Genomic DNA, 17,541 nt, shown 5'->3' with positions numbered 1-17,541 from the left:
ATTTCTCTAATATGAATCTGAGCAACGTTTTGATACTGAATAATAAAGAATATGCGAGGGTCATGGGGACAAAAGTTGTAGCCCTTTGTCTTAGGGTTCTATGTATAAAATTTCGTGCAAATCCGAGGTGTGTAGAGGGCGATACAGTCAAAATACTGAGAGATGTACGAATATAAGGAAAAAACTTGCCAGAATTGCCATCAAAAAGGGGAATTTTTTTTGAAATGTTGAATTAAGGCTCCGTTTCGACTCCAATATATTCATTTCCCCATGAGATATCTTGGGGGAAAATATCGAACGAGTTGAACACGAGGGTAATACATTTCGGAAAAATTAGTGAAATCTCCAATTCACCAAAGGGGTACCCCTTTCAGAAATCTTCGATTTCTCTAATATGAATTCGAGCAATGTTTTAATAGTGAATAATAAAGAATATGCGAGGGTCATGGGCACGAAAGTTGTTGCCCTATGTCTTAGGGTTCTATGTATAATATTTCGTGCAAATATGACGTGTGTATAGGGTGATACATTCTAAATACTGAGAGATGGACGAATATAAGGAAAAAACTTGTGAAAATAGCCATAAAAAAGGGGAATTTTTTTTGAAATGTTGAATTAAGGCTCCGTTTCGACTCCAATATATTCATTTACCCATGAGATCTCTTGGGGAAAAATATCGAACGAGTTGAACACGAGGGTAATACATTTCGGAAAAATTAGTGAAATCTCCAATTCACCAAAGGGGTACCCCTTTCAGAAATCTTCGATTTCTCTAATTTTAATTCGAGCAATATTTTGATAGTGAATAATAAAGAATATGCGAGGGTCATGGGCACAAAAGTTGTAGCCCTATATCTTAGGGTTCTATTTATAAAATTTCATGCAAATCCGAGGTGTGTAGAGGGCGATACAGTCAAAATACTGAGTGATGTACGAATATAAGGGAAAAACTTGCGAAAATTGCCATCAAAAAGGGGAATTTTTTTTGAAATGTTGAATTAAGGCTCCCTTTCGACTCCAATATATTCATTTCCCTATGAGATATCTTGGGGGAAAATATCGAACGAGTTGAACACGAGGGTAATACATTTCGGAAAAATTAGTGAAATCTCCAATTCACCAAAGGGGTACCCCTTTCAGAAAACTTCGATTTCTCTAATATGAATTCGAGCAATGTTTTGATAGTGAATAATAAAGAATATGCGAGGGTCATGGGCACAAAAGTTGTTGCCCTATGTCTTAGGGTTCTCTGTATAATATTTCGTGCAAATATGACGTGTGTATAGGGTGATACATTCTAAATACCGAGAGATGGACGAATATAAGGAAAAAACTTGTGAAAATTGCCATAAAAAAGGGGAATTTTTTTTGAAATGTTGAATTAAGGCTCCGTTTCGACTCCAATATATTCATTTACCCATGAGATCTCTTGGGGGAAAATATCGAACGAGTTGAACATGAGGGCAATACATTTCGGAGAAATTAGTGAAATCTCCAATTCACCAAAGCAGTACCCCTTTCAGAAATCTTCGATTTCTCTAATATGAATCCGAGCAACGTTTTGATAGTGAATAATAATGAATATGCGAGGGTCATGGGCACAAAAGCTGTAGCCCTACGTCTTAGGGTTCTATGTATAAAATTTCGTGCAAATCTGAGGTGTGTAGAGGGCGATACAGTTAAAATACTGAGAGATGTACGAATATAAGGAAAAAACTTGTGAACATTGCCATCAAAAAGGGGAATTTTTTTTGAAATGTTGAATTAAGGCTCCGTTTCGACTCCAATATATTCATTTCCCCATGAGATATCTTGGGGGAAAATATCGAACGTGTTGAACATGAGGGCAATACATTTCGGAAAAATTAGTGAAATCTCCAATTCACCAAAGGGGTACCCCTTTCAGAAATCTTCGATTTCTCTAATATGAATCCGAGCAACGTTTTGATAGTGAATAATAATGAATATGCGAGGGTCATGGGCACAAAAGCTGTAGCCCTACGTCTAGGGTTCTATGTATAAAATATCGTGCAAATCCGAGGTGTGTAGAGGGCGATACAGTTAAAATACTGAGAGACGTACGAATATAAGGAAAAAACTTGTGAACATTGCCATCAAAAAGGGGAATATTTTTTGAAATGTTGAATTAAGGCTCCGTTTCGACTCCAATATATTCATTTCCCCATGAGATATCTTGGGGGAAAATATCGAACGAGTTGAACACGAGGGTAATACATTTCGGAAAAATTAGTGAAATCTCCAATTCACCAAAGGGGTACCCCTTTCAGAAATCTTCGATTTCTCTAATTTTAATTCGAGCAATATTTTGATAGTGAATAATAAAGAATATGCAAGGGTCATGGGCACAAAAGTTGTAGCCTTATATCTTAGGGTTCTATTTATAAAATTTCATGCAAATCCGAGGTGTGTAGAGGGCGATACAGTCAAAATACTGAGTGATGTACGAATATAAGGGAAAAACTTGCGAAAATTGCCATCAAAAAGGGGAATTTTTTTTGAAATGTTGAATTAAGGCTCCGTTTCGACTCCAATATATTCATTTCCCCATGAGATATCTTGGGGGAAAATATGGAACGAGTTGAACATGAGGGTAATACATTTCGGAAAAATTAGTGAAATCTCCAATTCACCAAAGGGGTACCCCTTTCAGAAAACTTCGATTTCTCTAATATGAATTCGAGCAATGTTTTGATAGTGAATAATAAATAATATGCGAGGGTCATGGTAACAAAAGGTGTTGCCCTATGTCTTAGGGTTCTCTGTATAATATTTCGTGCAAATATGACGTGTGTATAGTGTGATACATTCTAAATACTGAGAGATGGACGAATATAAGGAAAAAACTTGTGAAAATTGCCATAAAAAAGGGGAATTTTTTTTGAAATGTTGAATTAAGGCTCCGTTTCGACTCCAATATATTCATTTACCCATGAGATCTCTTGGGGGAAAATATCGAACGAGTTGAACATGAGGGCAATACATTTCGGAGAAATTAGTGAAATCTCCAATTCACCAAAGCAGTACCCCTTTCAGAAATCTTCGATTTCTCTAATATGAATCCGAGCAACGTTTTGATAGTGAATAATAATGAATATGCGAGGGTCATGGGCACAAAAGCTGTAGCCCTACGTCTTAGGGTTCTATGTATAAAATTTCGTGCAAATCTGAGGTGTGTAGAGGGCGATACAGTTAAAATACTGAGAGATGTACGAATATAAGGAAAAAACTTGTGAACATTGCCATCAAAAAGGGGAATTTTTTTTGAAATGTTGAATTAAGGCTCCGTTTCGACTCCAATATATTCATTTCCCCATGAGATATCTTGGGGGAAAATATCGAACGTGTTGAACATGAGGGCAATACATTTCGGAAAAATTAGTGAAATCTCCAATTCACCAAAGGGGTACCCCTTTCAGAAATCTTCGATTTCTCTAATATGAATCCGAGCAACGTTTTGATAGTGAATAATAATGAATATGCGAGGGTCATGGGCACAAAATCTGTAGCCCTACGTCTAGGGTTCTATGTATAAAATATCGTGCAAATCCGAGGTGTGTAGAGGGCGATACAGTTAAAATACTGAGAGACGTACGAATATAAGGAAAAAACTTGTGAACATTGCCATCAAAAAGGGGAATATTTTTTGAAATGTTGAATTAAGGCTCCGTTTCGACTCCAATATATTCATTTCCCCATGAGATATCTTGGGGGAAAATATCGAACGAGTTGAACACGAGGGTAATACATTTCGGAAAAATTAGTGAAATCTCCAATTCACCAAAGGGGTACCCCTTTCAGAAATCTTCGATTTCTCTAATTTTAATTCGAGCAATATTTTGATAGTGAATAATAAAGAATATGCAAGGGTCATGGGCACAAAAGTTGTAGCCTTATATCTTAGGGTTCTATTTATAAAATTTCATGCAAATCCGAGGTGTGTAGAGGGCGATACAGTCAAAATACTGAGTGATGTACGAATATAAGGGAAAAACTTGCGAAAATTGCCATCAAAAAGGGGAATTTTTTTTGAAATGTTGAATTAAGGCTCCGTTTCGACTCCAATATATTCATTTCCCCATGAGATATCTTGGGGGAAAATATGGAACGAGTTGAACATGAGGGTAATACATTTCGGAAAAATTAGTGAAATCTCCAATTCACCAAAGGGGTACCCCTTTCAGAAAACTTCGATTTCTCTAATATGAATTCGAGCAATGTTTTGATAGTGAATAATAAATAATATGCGAGGGTCATGGTAACAAAAGGTGTTGCCCTATGTCTTAGGGTTCTCTGTATAATATTTCGTGCAAATATGACGTGTGTATAGTGTGATACATTCTAAATACTGAGAGATGGACGAATATAAGGAAAAAACTTGTGAAAATTGCCATAAAAAAGGGGAATTTTTTTTGAAATGTTGAATTAAGGCTCCGTTTCGACTCCAATATATTCATTTACCCATGAGATCTCTTGGGGAAAAATATCGAACGAGTTGAACATGAGGGCAATACATTTCGGAAAAATTAGTGAAATCTCCAATTCACCAAAGGGGTAACCCTTTCAGAAATCTTTGATTTCTCTAATATGAATCCGAGCAACGTTTTGATAGTGAATAATAATGAATATGCGAGGGTCATGGGGACAAAAGTTGTAGCCCTTTGTCTTAGGGTTCTATGTATAAAATTTCGTGCAAATCCGAGGTGTGTAGATGGCGATACAGTCAAAATACTGAGAGATGTACGAATATAAGGAAAAAACTTGTGAACATTGCCATCAAAAAGGGGAATTTTTTTTGAAATGTTGAATTAAGGCTCCGTTTCGACTCCAATATATTCTTTTCCCCATGAGATATCTTGGGGGAAAATATCGAACGTGTTGAACATGAGGGCAATACATTTCGGAGAAATTAGTGAAATCTCCAATTCACAAAAGGGGTACCCCTTTCAGAAATCTTCGATTTCTCTAATATGAATCTGAGCAACGTTTTGATAGTAAATAATAAAGAATATGCGAGGGTCATGGGGACAAAAGTTGTAGCCCTTTGTCTTAGGGTTCTATGTATAAAATTTCGTGCAAATCCGAGGTGTGTAGAGGGCGATACAGTCAAAATACTGAGAGATGTACGAATATAAGGAAAAAACTTGCCAGAATTGCCATCAAAAAGGGGAATTTTTTTTGAAATGTTGAATTAAGGCTCCGTTTCGACTCCAATATATTCATTTCCCCATGAGATATCTTGGGGGAAAATATCGAACGAGTTGAACACGAGGGTAATACATTTCGGAAAAATTAGTGAAATCTCCAATTCACCAATGGGGTACCCCTTTCAGAAATCTTCGATTTCTCTAATATGAATTCGAGCAATGTTTTGATAGAGAATAATAATGAATATGCGAGGGTCATGGGCACAAAAGTTGTTGCCCTATGTCTTAGGGTTCTCTGTATAATATTTCGTGCAAATATGACGTGTGTATAGGGTGATACATTCTAAATACCGAGAGATGGACGAATATAAGGAAAAAACTTGTGAACATTGCCATCAAAAAGGGGAATTTCTTTTGAAATGTTGAATTAAGGCTCCGTTTCGACTCCAATATATTCATTTCCCCATGAGATATCTTGGGGGAAAATATCGAACGTGTTGAACATGAGGGCAATACATTTCGGAGAAATTAGTGAAATCTCCAATTCACCAAAGGGGTACCCCTTTCAGAAATCTTCGATTTCTCTAATATGAATCTGAGCAACGTTTTGATAGTGAATAATAAAGAATATGCGAGGGTCATGGGCACAAAAGCTGTAGCCCTACGTCTTAGGGTTCTATGTATAAAATTTCGTGCAAATCCGAGGTGTGTAGAGGGCGATACAGTCAAAATACTGAGTGATGTACGAATATAAGGGAAAAACTTGCCAGAATTGCCATCAAAAAGGGGAATTTTTTTTGAAATGTTCAATTAAGGCTCCGTTTCGACTCCAATATATTCATTTCCCCATGAGATATCTTGGGGGAAAATATCGAACGAGTTGAACACGAGGGTAATACATTTCGGAAAAATTAGTGAAATCTCCAATTCACCAATGGGGTACCCCTTTCAGAAATCTTCGATTTCTCTAATATGAATCCGAGCAACGTTTTGATAGTGAATAATAAAGAATATGCGAGGGTCATGGGCACAAAAGCTGTAGCCCTACGTCTTAGGGTTCTATGTATAAAATTTCGTGCAAATCCGAGGTGTGTAGAGGGCGATACAGTCAAAATACTGAGTGATGTACGAATATAAGGGAAAAACTTGCGAAAATTGCCATAAAAAAGGGGAATTTTTTTTGAAATGTTGAATTAAGGCTCCGTTTCGACTCCAATATATTCATTTACCCATGAGATCTCTTGGGGATAAATATCGAACGAGTTGAACATGAGGGCAATCCATTTCGGAGAAATTAGTGAAATCTCCAATTCACCAAAGGGGTACCCCTTTCAGAAATCTTCGATTTCTCTAATATGAATCCGAGCAACGTTTTGATAGTGAATAATAATGAATATGCGAGGGTCATGGGCACAAAAGCTGTAGCCCTACGTCTTAGGGTTCTATGTATAAAATTTCGTGCAAATCCAAGGTGTGTAGAGGGCGATACAGTTAAAATACTGAGAGATGTACGAATATAAGGAAAAAACTTGTGAACATTGCCATCAAAAAGGGGAATTTTTTTTGAAATGTTGAATTAAGGCTCCGTTTCGACTCCAATATATTCATTTCCCCATGAGATATCTTGGGGGAAAATATCGAACGAGTTGAACACGAGGGTAATACATTTCGGAAAAATTAGAGAAATCTCCAATTCACCAAAGGGGTACCCCTTTCAGAAATCTTCGATTTCTCTAATTTTAATTCGAGCAATATTTTGATAGTGAATAATAAAGAATATGCGAGGGTCATGGGCACAAAAGTAGTAGCCCTATATCTTAGGGTTCTATTTATAAAATTTCATGCAAATCCGAGGTGTGTAGAGGGCGATACAGTCAAAATACTGAGTGATGTACGAATATAAGGGAAAAACTTGCGAAAATTGCCATCAAAAAGGGGAATTTTTTTTGAAAAGTTGAATTAAGGCTCCCTTTCGACTCCAATATATTCATTTCCCTATGAGATATCTTGGGGGAAAATATCGAATGAGTTGAACACGAGGGTAATACATTTCGGAAAAATTAGTGAAATCTCCAATTCACCAAAGGGGTACCCCTTTCAGAAAACTTCGATTTCCCTAATATGAATTCGAGCAATGTTTTGATAGTGAATAATAAAGAATATGCGAGGGTCATGGGCACAAAAGTTGTTGCCCTATGTCTTAGGGTTCTCTGTATAATATTTCGTGCAAATATGACGTGTGTATAGGGTGATACATTCTAAATACCGAGAGATGGACGAATATAAGGAAAAAACTTGTGAAAATTGCCATAAAAAAGGGGAATTTTTTTTGAAATGTTGAATTAAGGCTCCGTTTCGACTCCAATATATTCATTTACCCATGAGATCTCTTGGGGAAAAATATCGAACGAGTTGAACATGAGGGCAAAACATTTTGGAAAAATTAGTGAAATCTCCAATTCACCAAAGGGGTACCCCTTTCAGAAATCTTCGATTTCTCTAATATGAATCCGAGCAACGTTTTGATAGTGAATAATAATGAATATGCGAGGGTCATGGGCCAAAAATCTGTAGCCCTACGTCTTAGGGTTCTATGTATAAAATATCGTGCAAATCCGAGGTGTGTAGAGGGCGATACAGTTAAAATACTGAGAGACGTACGAATATAAGGAAAAAACTTGTGAACATTGCCATCAAAAAGGGGAATTTTTTTTGAAATGTTGAATTAAGGCTCCGTTTCGACTCCAATATATTCATTTCCCGATGAGATATCTTGGGGGAAAATATCGAACGTGTTGAACATGAGGGCAATACATTTCGGAGAAATTAGTGAAATCTCCAATTCACCAATGGGGTACCCCTTTCAGAAATCTTCGATTTCTCTAATATGAATCCGAGCAACGTTTTGATAGTGAATAATAAAGAATATGCGAGGGTCATGGGCACAAAAGCTGTAGCCCTACGTCTTAGGGTTCTATGTATAAAATATCGTGCAAATCCGAGGTGTGTAGAGGGCGATACAGTTAAAATTCTGAGAGATGTACGAATATAAAAAAAAAACTTGTGAACATTGCCATCAAAAAGGGGAATTTTTTTTGAAATGTTGAATTAAGGCTCCGTTTCGACTCCAATATATTCATTTCCCCATGAGATATCTTGGGGGAAAATATCGAACGTGTTGAACATGAGGGCAATACATTTCGGAAAAATTAGTGAAATCTCCAATTCACCAAAGGGGTACCCCTTTCAGAAATCTTCGATTTCTCTAATATGAATCCGAGCAACGTTTTGATAGTGAATAATAATGAATATGCGAGGGTCATGGGCACAAAAGCTGTAGCCCTACGTCTTAGGGTTCTATGTATAAAATATCGTGCAAATCCGAGGTGTGTAGAGGGCGATACAGTTAAAATACTGAGAGACGTACGAATATAAGGAAAAAACTTGTGAACATTGCCATCAAAAAGGGGAATTTTTTTTGAAATGTTGAATTAAGGCTCCGTTTCGACTCCAATATATTCATTTCCCCATGAGATATCTTGGGGGAAAATATCGAACGAGTTGAACACGAGGGTAATACATTTCGGAAAAATTAGTGAAATCTCCAATTCACCAAAGGGGTACCCCTTTCAGAAATCTTCGATTTCTCTAATATGAATCCGAGCAACGTTTTGATAGTGAATAATAATGAATATGCGAGGGTCATGGGCACAAAAGCTGTAGCCCTACGTCTTAGGGTTCTATGTATAAAATATCGTGCAAATCCGAGGTGTGTAGAGGGCGATACAGTTAAAATACTGAGAGACGTACGAATATAAGGAAAAAACTTGTGAACATTGCCATCAAAAAGGGGAATTTTTTTTGAAATGTTGAATTAAGGCTCCGTTTCGACTCCAATATATTCATTTCCCCATGAGATATCTTGGGGGAAAATATCGAACGAGTTGAACACGAGGGTAATACATTTCGGAAAAATTAGTGAAATCTCCAATTCACCAAAGGGGTACCCCTTTCAGAAATCTTCGATTTCTCTAATTTTAATTCGAGCAATATTTTGATAGTGAATAATAAAGAATATGCGAGGGTCATGGGCACAAAAGTTGTAGCCTAATATCTTAGGGTTCTATTTATAAAATTTCATGCAAATCCGAGGTGTGTAGAGGGCGATACAGTCAAAATACTGAGTGATGTACGAATATAAGGGAAAAACTTGCGAAAATTGCCATAAAAAAGGGGAATTTTTTTTGAAATGTTGAATTAAGGCTCCGTTTCGACTCCAATATATTCATTTCCCCATGAGATATCTTGGGGGAAAATATTGAACGAGTTGAACATGAGGGTAATACATTTCGGAAAAATTAGTGAAATCTCCAATTCACCAAAGGGGTACCCCTTTCAGAAAACTTCGATTTCTCTAATATGAATTCGAGCAATGTTTTGATAGTGAATAATAAAGAATATGCGAGGGTCATGGTAACAAAAGGTGTTGCCCTATGTCTTAGGGTTCTCTGTATAATATTTCGTGCAAATATGACGTGTGTATAGGGTGATACATTCTAAATACTGAGAGATGGACGAATATAAGGAAAAAACTTGTGAAAATTGCCATAAAAAAGGGGAATTTTTTTTGAAATGTTGAATTAAGGCTCCGTTTCGACTCCAATATATTCATTTACCCAAGAGATCTCTTGGGGAAAAATATCGAACGAGTTGAACATGAGGGCAATACATTTCGGAGAAATTAGTGAAATCTCCAATTCACCAAAGGGGTACCCCTTTCAGAAATCTTCGATTTCTCTAATATGAATCCGAGCAACGTTTTGATAGTGAATAATAATGAATATGCGAGGGTCATGGGCACAAAAGCTGTAGCCCTACGTCTTAGGGTTCTATGTATAAAATATCGTGCAAATCTGAGGTGTGTAGAGGGCGATACAGTTAAAATACTGAGAGATGTACGAATATAAGGAAAAAACTTGTGAACATTGCCATCAAAAAGGGGAATTTTTTTTGAAATGTTGAATTAAGGCTCCGTTTCGACTCCAATATATTCATTTCCCCATGAGATATCTTGGGGGAAAATATCGAACGTGTTGAACATGAGGGCAATACATTTCGGAAAAATTAGTGAAATCTCCAATTCACCAAAGGGGTACCCCTTTCAGAAATCTTCGATTTCTCTAATATGAATCCGAGCAACGTTTTGATAGTGAATAATAATGAATATGCGAGGGTCATGGGCACAAAAGCTGTAGCCCTACGTCTTAGGGTTCTATGTATAAAATATCGTGCAAATCCGAGGTGTGTAGAGGGCGATACAGTTAAAATACTGAGAGCTGTACGAATATAAGGAAAAAACTTGTGAACATTGCCATAAAAAAGGGGAATTTTTTTTGAAATGTTGAATTAAGGCTCCGTTTCGACTCCAATATATTCATTTACCCATGAGATCTCTTGGGGAAAAATATCGAACGAGTTGAACATGAGGGCAATACATTTCGGAAAAATTAGTGAAATCTCCAATTCCCCAAAGGGGTACCCCTTTCAGAAAACTTCGATTTCTCTAATATGAATTCGAGCAATGTTTTGATAGTGAATAATAAAGAATATCCGAGGGTCATGGGCACAAAAGGTGTTGCCCTATGTCTTAGGGTTCTCTGTATAATATTTCGTGCAAATATGACGTGTGTATAGGGTGATACATTCTAAATACTGAGAGATGGACGAATATAAGGAAAAAACTTGTGAAAATTGCCATAAAAAAGGGGAATTTTTTTTGAAATGTTGAATTAAGGCTCCGTTTCGACTCCAATATATTCATTTACCCATGAGATCTCTTGGGGAAAAATATCGAACGAGTTGAACATGAGGGCAATACATTTCGGAGAAATTAGTGAAATCTCCAATTCACCAAAGGGGTACCCCTTTCAGAAATCTTCGATTTCTCTAATATGAATTCGAGCAATGTTTTGATAGTGAATAATAAAGAATATGCGAGGGTCATGGGCACAAAAGTTGTTGCCCTATGTCTTAGGGTTCTCTGTATAATATTTCGTGCAAATATGACGTGTGTATAGGGTGATACATTCTAAATACCGAGAGATGGACGAATATAAGGAAAAAACTTGTGAAAATTGCCATAAAAAAGGGGAATTTTTGTTGAAATGTTGAATTAAGGCTCCGTTTCGACTCCAATATATTCATTTACCCATGAGATCTCTTGGGGGAAAATATCGAACGAGTTGAACATGAGGGCAATACATTTCGGAGAAATTAGTGAAATCTCCAATTCACCAAAGGGGTACCCCTTTCAGAAATCTTCGATTTCTCTAATATGAATCCGAGCAACATTTTGATAGTGAATAATAATGAATATGCGAGGGTCATGGGCACAAAAGCTGTAGCCCTACGTCTTAGGGTTCTATGTATAAAATTTCGTGCAAATCCGAGGTGTGTAGAGGGCGATACAGTTAAAATACTGAGAGATGTACGAATATAAGGAAAAAACTTGTGAACATTGCCATCAAAAAGGGGAATTTTTTTTGAAATGTTGAATTAAGGCTCCGTTTCGACTCCAATATATTCATTTCCCCATGAGATATCTTGGGGAAAAATATCGAACGTGTTGAACATGAGGGCAATACATTTCGGAAAAATTAGTGAAATCTCCAATTCACCAAAGGGGTACCCCTTTCAGAAATCTTCGATTTCTCTAATATGAATCCGAGCAACGTTTTGATAGTGAATAATAATGAATATGCGAGGGTCATGGGCACAAAAGCTGTAGCCCTACGTCTTAGGGTTCTATGTATAAAATATCGTGCAAATCCGAGGTGTGTAGAGGGCGATACAGTTAAAATACTGAGAGATGTACGAATATAAGGAAAAAACTTGTGAACATTGCCATAAAAAAGGGGAATTTTTTTTGAAATGTTGAATTAAGGCTCCGTTTCGACTCCAATATATTCATTTACCCATGAGATCTCTTGGGGAAAAATATCGAACGAGTTGAACATGAGGGCAATACATTTCGGAGAAATTAGTGAAATCTCCAATTCACCAAAGGGGTACCCCTTTCAGAAATCTTCGATTTCTCTAATATGAATCCGAGCAACGTTTTGATAGTGAATAATAATGAATGTGCGAGGGTCATGGGCACAAAAGCTGTAGCCCTACGTCTTAGGGTTCTATGTATAAAATTTCGTGCAAATCCGAGGTGTGTAGAGGGCGATACAGTTAAAATACTGAGAGATGTACGAATATAAGGAAAAAACTTGTGAACATTGCCATCAAAAAGGGGAATTTTTTTTGAAATGTTGAATTAAGGCTCCGTTTCGACTCCAATATATTCATTTCCCCATGAGATATCTTGGGGGAAAATATCGAACGAGTTGAACACGAGGGTAATACATTTCGGAAAAATTAGTGAAATCTCCAATTCACCAAAGGGGTACCCCTTTCAGAAATCTTCGATTTCTCTAATTTTAATTCGAGCAATATTTTGATAGTGAATAATAAAGAATATGCGAGGGTCATGGGCACAAAAGTTGTAGCCCTATATCTTTGGGTTCTATTTATAAAATTTCATGCAAATCCGAGGTGTGTAGAGGGCGATACAGTCAAAATACTGAGTGATGTACGAATATAAGGGAAAAACTTGCGAAAATTGCCATCAAAAAGGGGAATTTTTTTTGAAATGTTGAATTAAGGCTCCCTTTCGACTCCAATATATTCATTTCCCTATGAGATATCTTGGGGGAAAATATCGAACGAGTTGAACACGAGGGTAATACATTTCGGAAAAATTAGTGAAATCTCCAATTCACCAAAGGGGTACCCCTTTCAGAAAACTTCGATTTCTCTAATATGAATTCGAGCAATGTTTTGATAGTGAATAATAAAGAATATGCGAGGGTCATGGGCACAAAAGTTGTTGCCCTATGTCTTAGGGTTCTCTGTATAATATTTCGTGCAAATATGACGTGTGTATAGGGTGATACATTCTAAATACCGAGAGATGGACGAATATAAGGAAAAAACTTGTGAAAATTGCCATAAAAAAGGGGAATTTTTGTTGAAATGTTGAATTAAGGCTCCGTTTCGACTCCAATATATTCATTTACCCATGAGATCTCTTGGGGGAAAATATCGAACGAGTTGAACATGAGGGCAATACATTTCGGAGAAATTAGTGAAATCTCCAATTCACCAAAGGGGTACCCCTTTCAGAAATCTTCGATTTCTCTAATATGAATCCGAGCAACGTTTTGATAGTGAATAATAATGAATATGCGAGGGTCATGGGCACAAAAGCTGTAGCCCTACGTCTTAGGGTTCTATGTATAAAAGTTCGTGCAAATCCGAGGTGTGTAGAGGGCGATACAGTTAAAATACTGAGAGATGTACGAATATAAGGAAAAAACTTGTGAACATTGCCATCAAAAAGGGGAATTTTTTTTGAAATGTTGAATTAAGGCTCCGTTTCGACTCCAATATATTCATTTCCCCATGAGATATCTTGGGGGAAAATATCGAACGTGTTGAACATGAGGGCAGTACATTTCGGAGAAATTAGTGAAATCTCCAATTCACAAAAGGGGTACCCCTTTCAGAAATCTTCGATTTCTCTAATATGAATCTGAGCAACGTTTTGATAGTTAATAATAAAGAATATGCGAGGGTCATGGGGACAAAAGTTGTAGCCCTTTGTCTTAGGGTTCTATGTATAAAATTTCGTCCAAATCCGAGGTGTGTAGAGGGCGATACAGTCAAAATACTGAGAGATGTACGAATATAAGGAAAAACCTTGCCAGAATTGCCATCAAAAAGGGGAATTTTTTTTGAAATGTTGAATTAAGGCTCCGTTTCGACTCCAATATATTCATTTCCCCATGAGATATCTTGGGGGAAAATATCGAACGAGTTGAACACGAGGGTAATACATTTCGGAAAAATTAGTGAAATCTCCAATTCACCAAAGGGGTACCCCTTTCAGAAATCTTCGATTTCTCTAATATGAATCCGAGCAACGTTTTGATAGTGAATAATAAAGAATATGCGAGGGTCATGGGCACAAAAGCTGTAGCCCTACGTCTTAGGGTTCTATGTATAAAATTTCGTCCAAATCCGAGGTGTGTAGAGGGCGATACAGTCAAAATACTGAGGGATGTACGAATATAAAGAAAAAAGTTCCTAGAATTGCCATCAAAAAGGGGAATTTTTTTTTAAATGTTGAATTAAGGCTCCGTTTCGACTCCAATATATTCATTTCCCCATGAGATATCTTGGGGGAAAATATCGAACGAGTTGAACACGAGGGTAATACATTTCGGAAAAATTAGTGAAATCTCCAATTCACCAAAGGGGTACCCCTTTCAGAAATCTTCGATTTCTCTAATTTGAATTCGAGCAATATTTTAATAGTGAATAATAAAGAATATGCGAGGGTCATGGGCACAAAAGTTGTAGCCCTATATCTTAGGGTTCTATTTATAAAATTTCATGCAAATCCGAGGTGTGTAGAGGGCGATACAGTCAAAATACTGAGTGATGTACGAATATAAGGGAAAAACTTGCGAAAATTGCCATCAAAAAGGGGAATTTTTTTTGAAATGTTGAATTAAGGCTCCCTTTCGACTCCAATATATTCATTTCCCTATGAGATATCTTGGGGGAAAATATCGAACGAGTTGAACACGAGGGTAATACATTTCGGAAAAATTAGTGAAATCTCCAATTCACCAAAGGGGTACCCCTTTCAGAAATCTTCGATTTCTCTAATATGAATTCGAGCAATGTTTTGATAGTGAATAATAAAGAATATGCGAGGGTCATGGGCACAAAAGTTGTTTCCCTATGTCTTAGGGTTCTGTGTATAAAATTTCGTGCAAATCCGAGGTGTGTAGAGGGCGATACAGTCAAAAGACTGAGTGATGTACGAATATAAGGGAAAAACTTGCGAAAATTGCCATCAAAAAGGGGAATTTTTTTTGAAATGTTGAATTAAGGCTCCCTTTCGACTCCAATATATTCATTTCCCTATGAGATATCTTGGGGGAAAATATCGAACGAGTTGAACATGAGGGCAATACATTTCGGAGAAATTAGTGAAATCTCCAATTCACCAAAGGGGTACCCCTTTCAGAAATCTTCGATTTCTCTAATATGAATCCGAGCAACGTTTTGATAGTGAATAATAATGAATATGCGAGGGTCATGGGCACAAAAGCTGTAGCCCTACGTCTTAGGGTTCTATGTATAAAAGTTCGTGCAAATCCGAGGTGTGTAGAGGGCGATACAGTTAAAATACTGAGAGATGTACGAATATAAGGAAAAAACTTGTGAACATTGCCATCAAAAAGGGGAATTTTTTTTGAAATGTTGAATTAAGGCTCCGTTTCGACTCCAATATATTCATTTCCCCATGAGATATCTTGGGGGAAAATATCGAACGTGTTGAACATGAGGGCAGTACATTTCGGAGAAATTAGTGAAATCTCCAATTCACAAAAGGGGTACCCCTTTCAGAAATCTTCGATTTCTCTAATATGAATCTGAGCAACGTTTTGATAGTTAATAATAAAGAATATGCGAGGGTCATGGGGACAAAAGTTGTAGCCCTTTGTCTTAGGGTTCTATGTATAAAATTTCGTCCAAATCCGAGGTGTGTAGAGGGCGATACAGTCAAAATACTGAGAGATGTACGAATATAAGGAAAAACCTTGCCAGAATTGCCATCAAAAAGGGGAATTTTTTTTGAAATGTTGAATTAAGGCTCCGTTTCGACTCCAATATATTCATTTCCCCATGAGATATCTTGGGGGAAAATATCGAACGAGTTGAACACGAGGGTAATACATTTCGGAAAAATTAGTGAAATCTCCAATTCACCAAAGGGGTACCCCTTTCAGAAATCTTCGATTTCTCTAATATGAATCCGAGCAACGTTTTGATAGTGAATAATAAAGAATATGCGAGGGTCATGGGCACAAAAGCTGTAGCCCTACGTCTTAGGGTTCTATGTATAAAATTTCGTCCAAATCCGAGGTGTGTAGAGGGCGATACAGTCAAAATACTGAGGGATGTACGAATATAAAGAAAAAAGTTCCTAGAATTGCCATCAAAAAGGGGAATTTTTTTTTAAATGTTGAATTAAGGCTCCGTTTCGACTCCAATATATTCATTTCCCCATGAGATATCTTGGGGGAAAATATCGAACGAGTTGAACACGAGGGTAATACATTTCGGAAAAATTAGTGAAATCTCCAATTCACCAAAGGGGTACCCCTTTCAGAAATCTTCGATTTCTCTAATTTGAATTCGAGCAATATTTTAATAGTGAATAATAAAGAATATGCGAGGGTCATGGGCACAAAAGTTGTAGCCCTATATCTTAGGGTTCTATTTATAAAATTTCATGCAAATCCGAGGTGTGTAGAGGGCGATACAGTCAAAATACTGAGTGATGTACGAATATAAGGGAAAAACTTGCGAAAATTGCCATCAAAAAGGGGAATTTTTTTTGAAATGTTGAATTAAGGCTCCCTTTCGACTCCAATATATTCATTTCCCTATGAGATATCTTGGGGGAAAATATCGAACGAGTTGAACACGAGGGTAATACATTTCGGAAAAATTAGTGAAATCTCCAATTCACCAAAGGGGTACCCCTTTCAGAAATCTTCGATTTCTCTAATATGAATTCGAGCAATGTTTTGATAGTGAATAATAAAGAATATGCGAGGGTCATGGGCACAAAAGTTGTTTCCCTATGTCTTAGGGTTCTGTGTATAAAATTTCGTGCAAATCCGAGGTGTGTAGAGGGCGATACAGTCAAAAGACTGAGTGATGTACGAATATAAGGGAAAAACTTGCGAAAATTGCCATCAAAAAGGGGAATTTTTTTTGAAATGTTGAATTAAGGCTCCCTTTCGACTCCAATATATTCATTTCCCTATGAGATATCTTGGGGGAAAATATCGAACGAGTTGAACACGAGGGTAATACATTTCGGAAAAATTAGTGAAATCTCCAATTCACCAAAGGGGTACCCCTTTCAGAAATCTTCGATTTCTCTAATATGAATTCGAGCAATGTTTTAATAGTGAATAATAAAGAATATGCGAGGGTCATGGGCACAAAAGCTGTAGCCCTACGTCTTAGGGTTCTATGTATAAAATTTCGTGCAAATCCGAGGTGTGTAGAGGGCGATACAGTTAAAATACTGAGAGATGTACGAATATAAGGAAAAAACTTATGAACATTGCCATCAAAAAGGGGAATTTTTTTTGAAATGTTGAATTAAGGCTCCGTTTCGACTCCAATATATTCATTTCCCCATGAGATATCTTGGGGGAAAATATCGAACGTGTTGAAC

Source organism: Humulus lupulus, chromosome 9 (genome assembly GCF_963169125.1).
Source record: "Humulus lupulus chromosome 9, drHumLupu1.1, whole genome shotgun sequence".
Classification (NCBI taxonomy): domain Eukaryota; kingdom Viridiplantae; phylum Streptophyta; class Magnoliopsida; order Rosales; family Cannabaceae; genus Humulus; species Humulus lupulus.
This window is presented reverse-complemented; position numbering follows the sequence as displayed.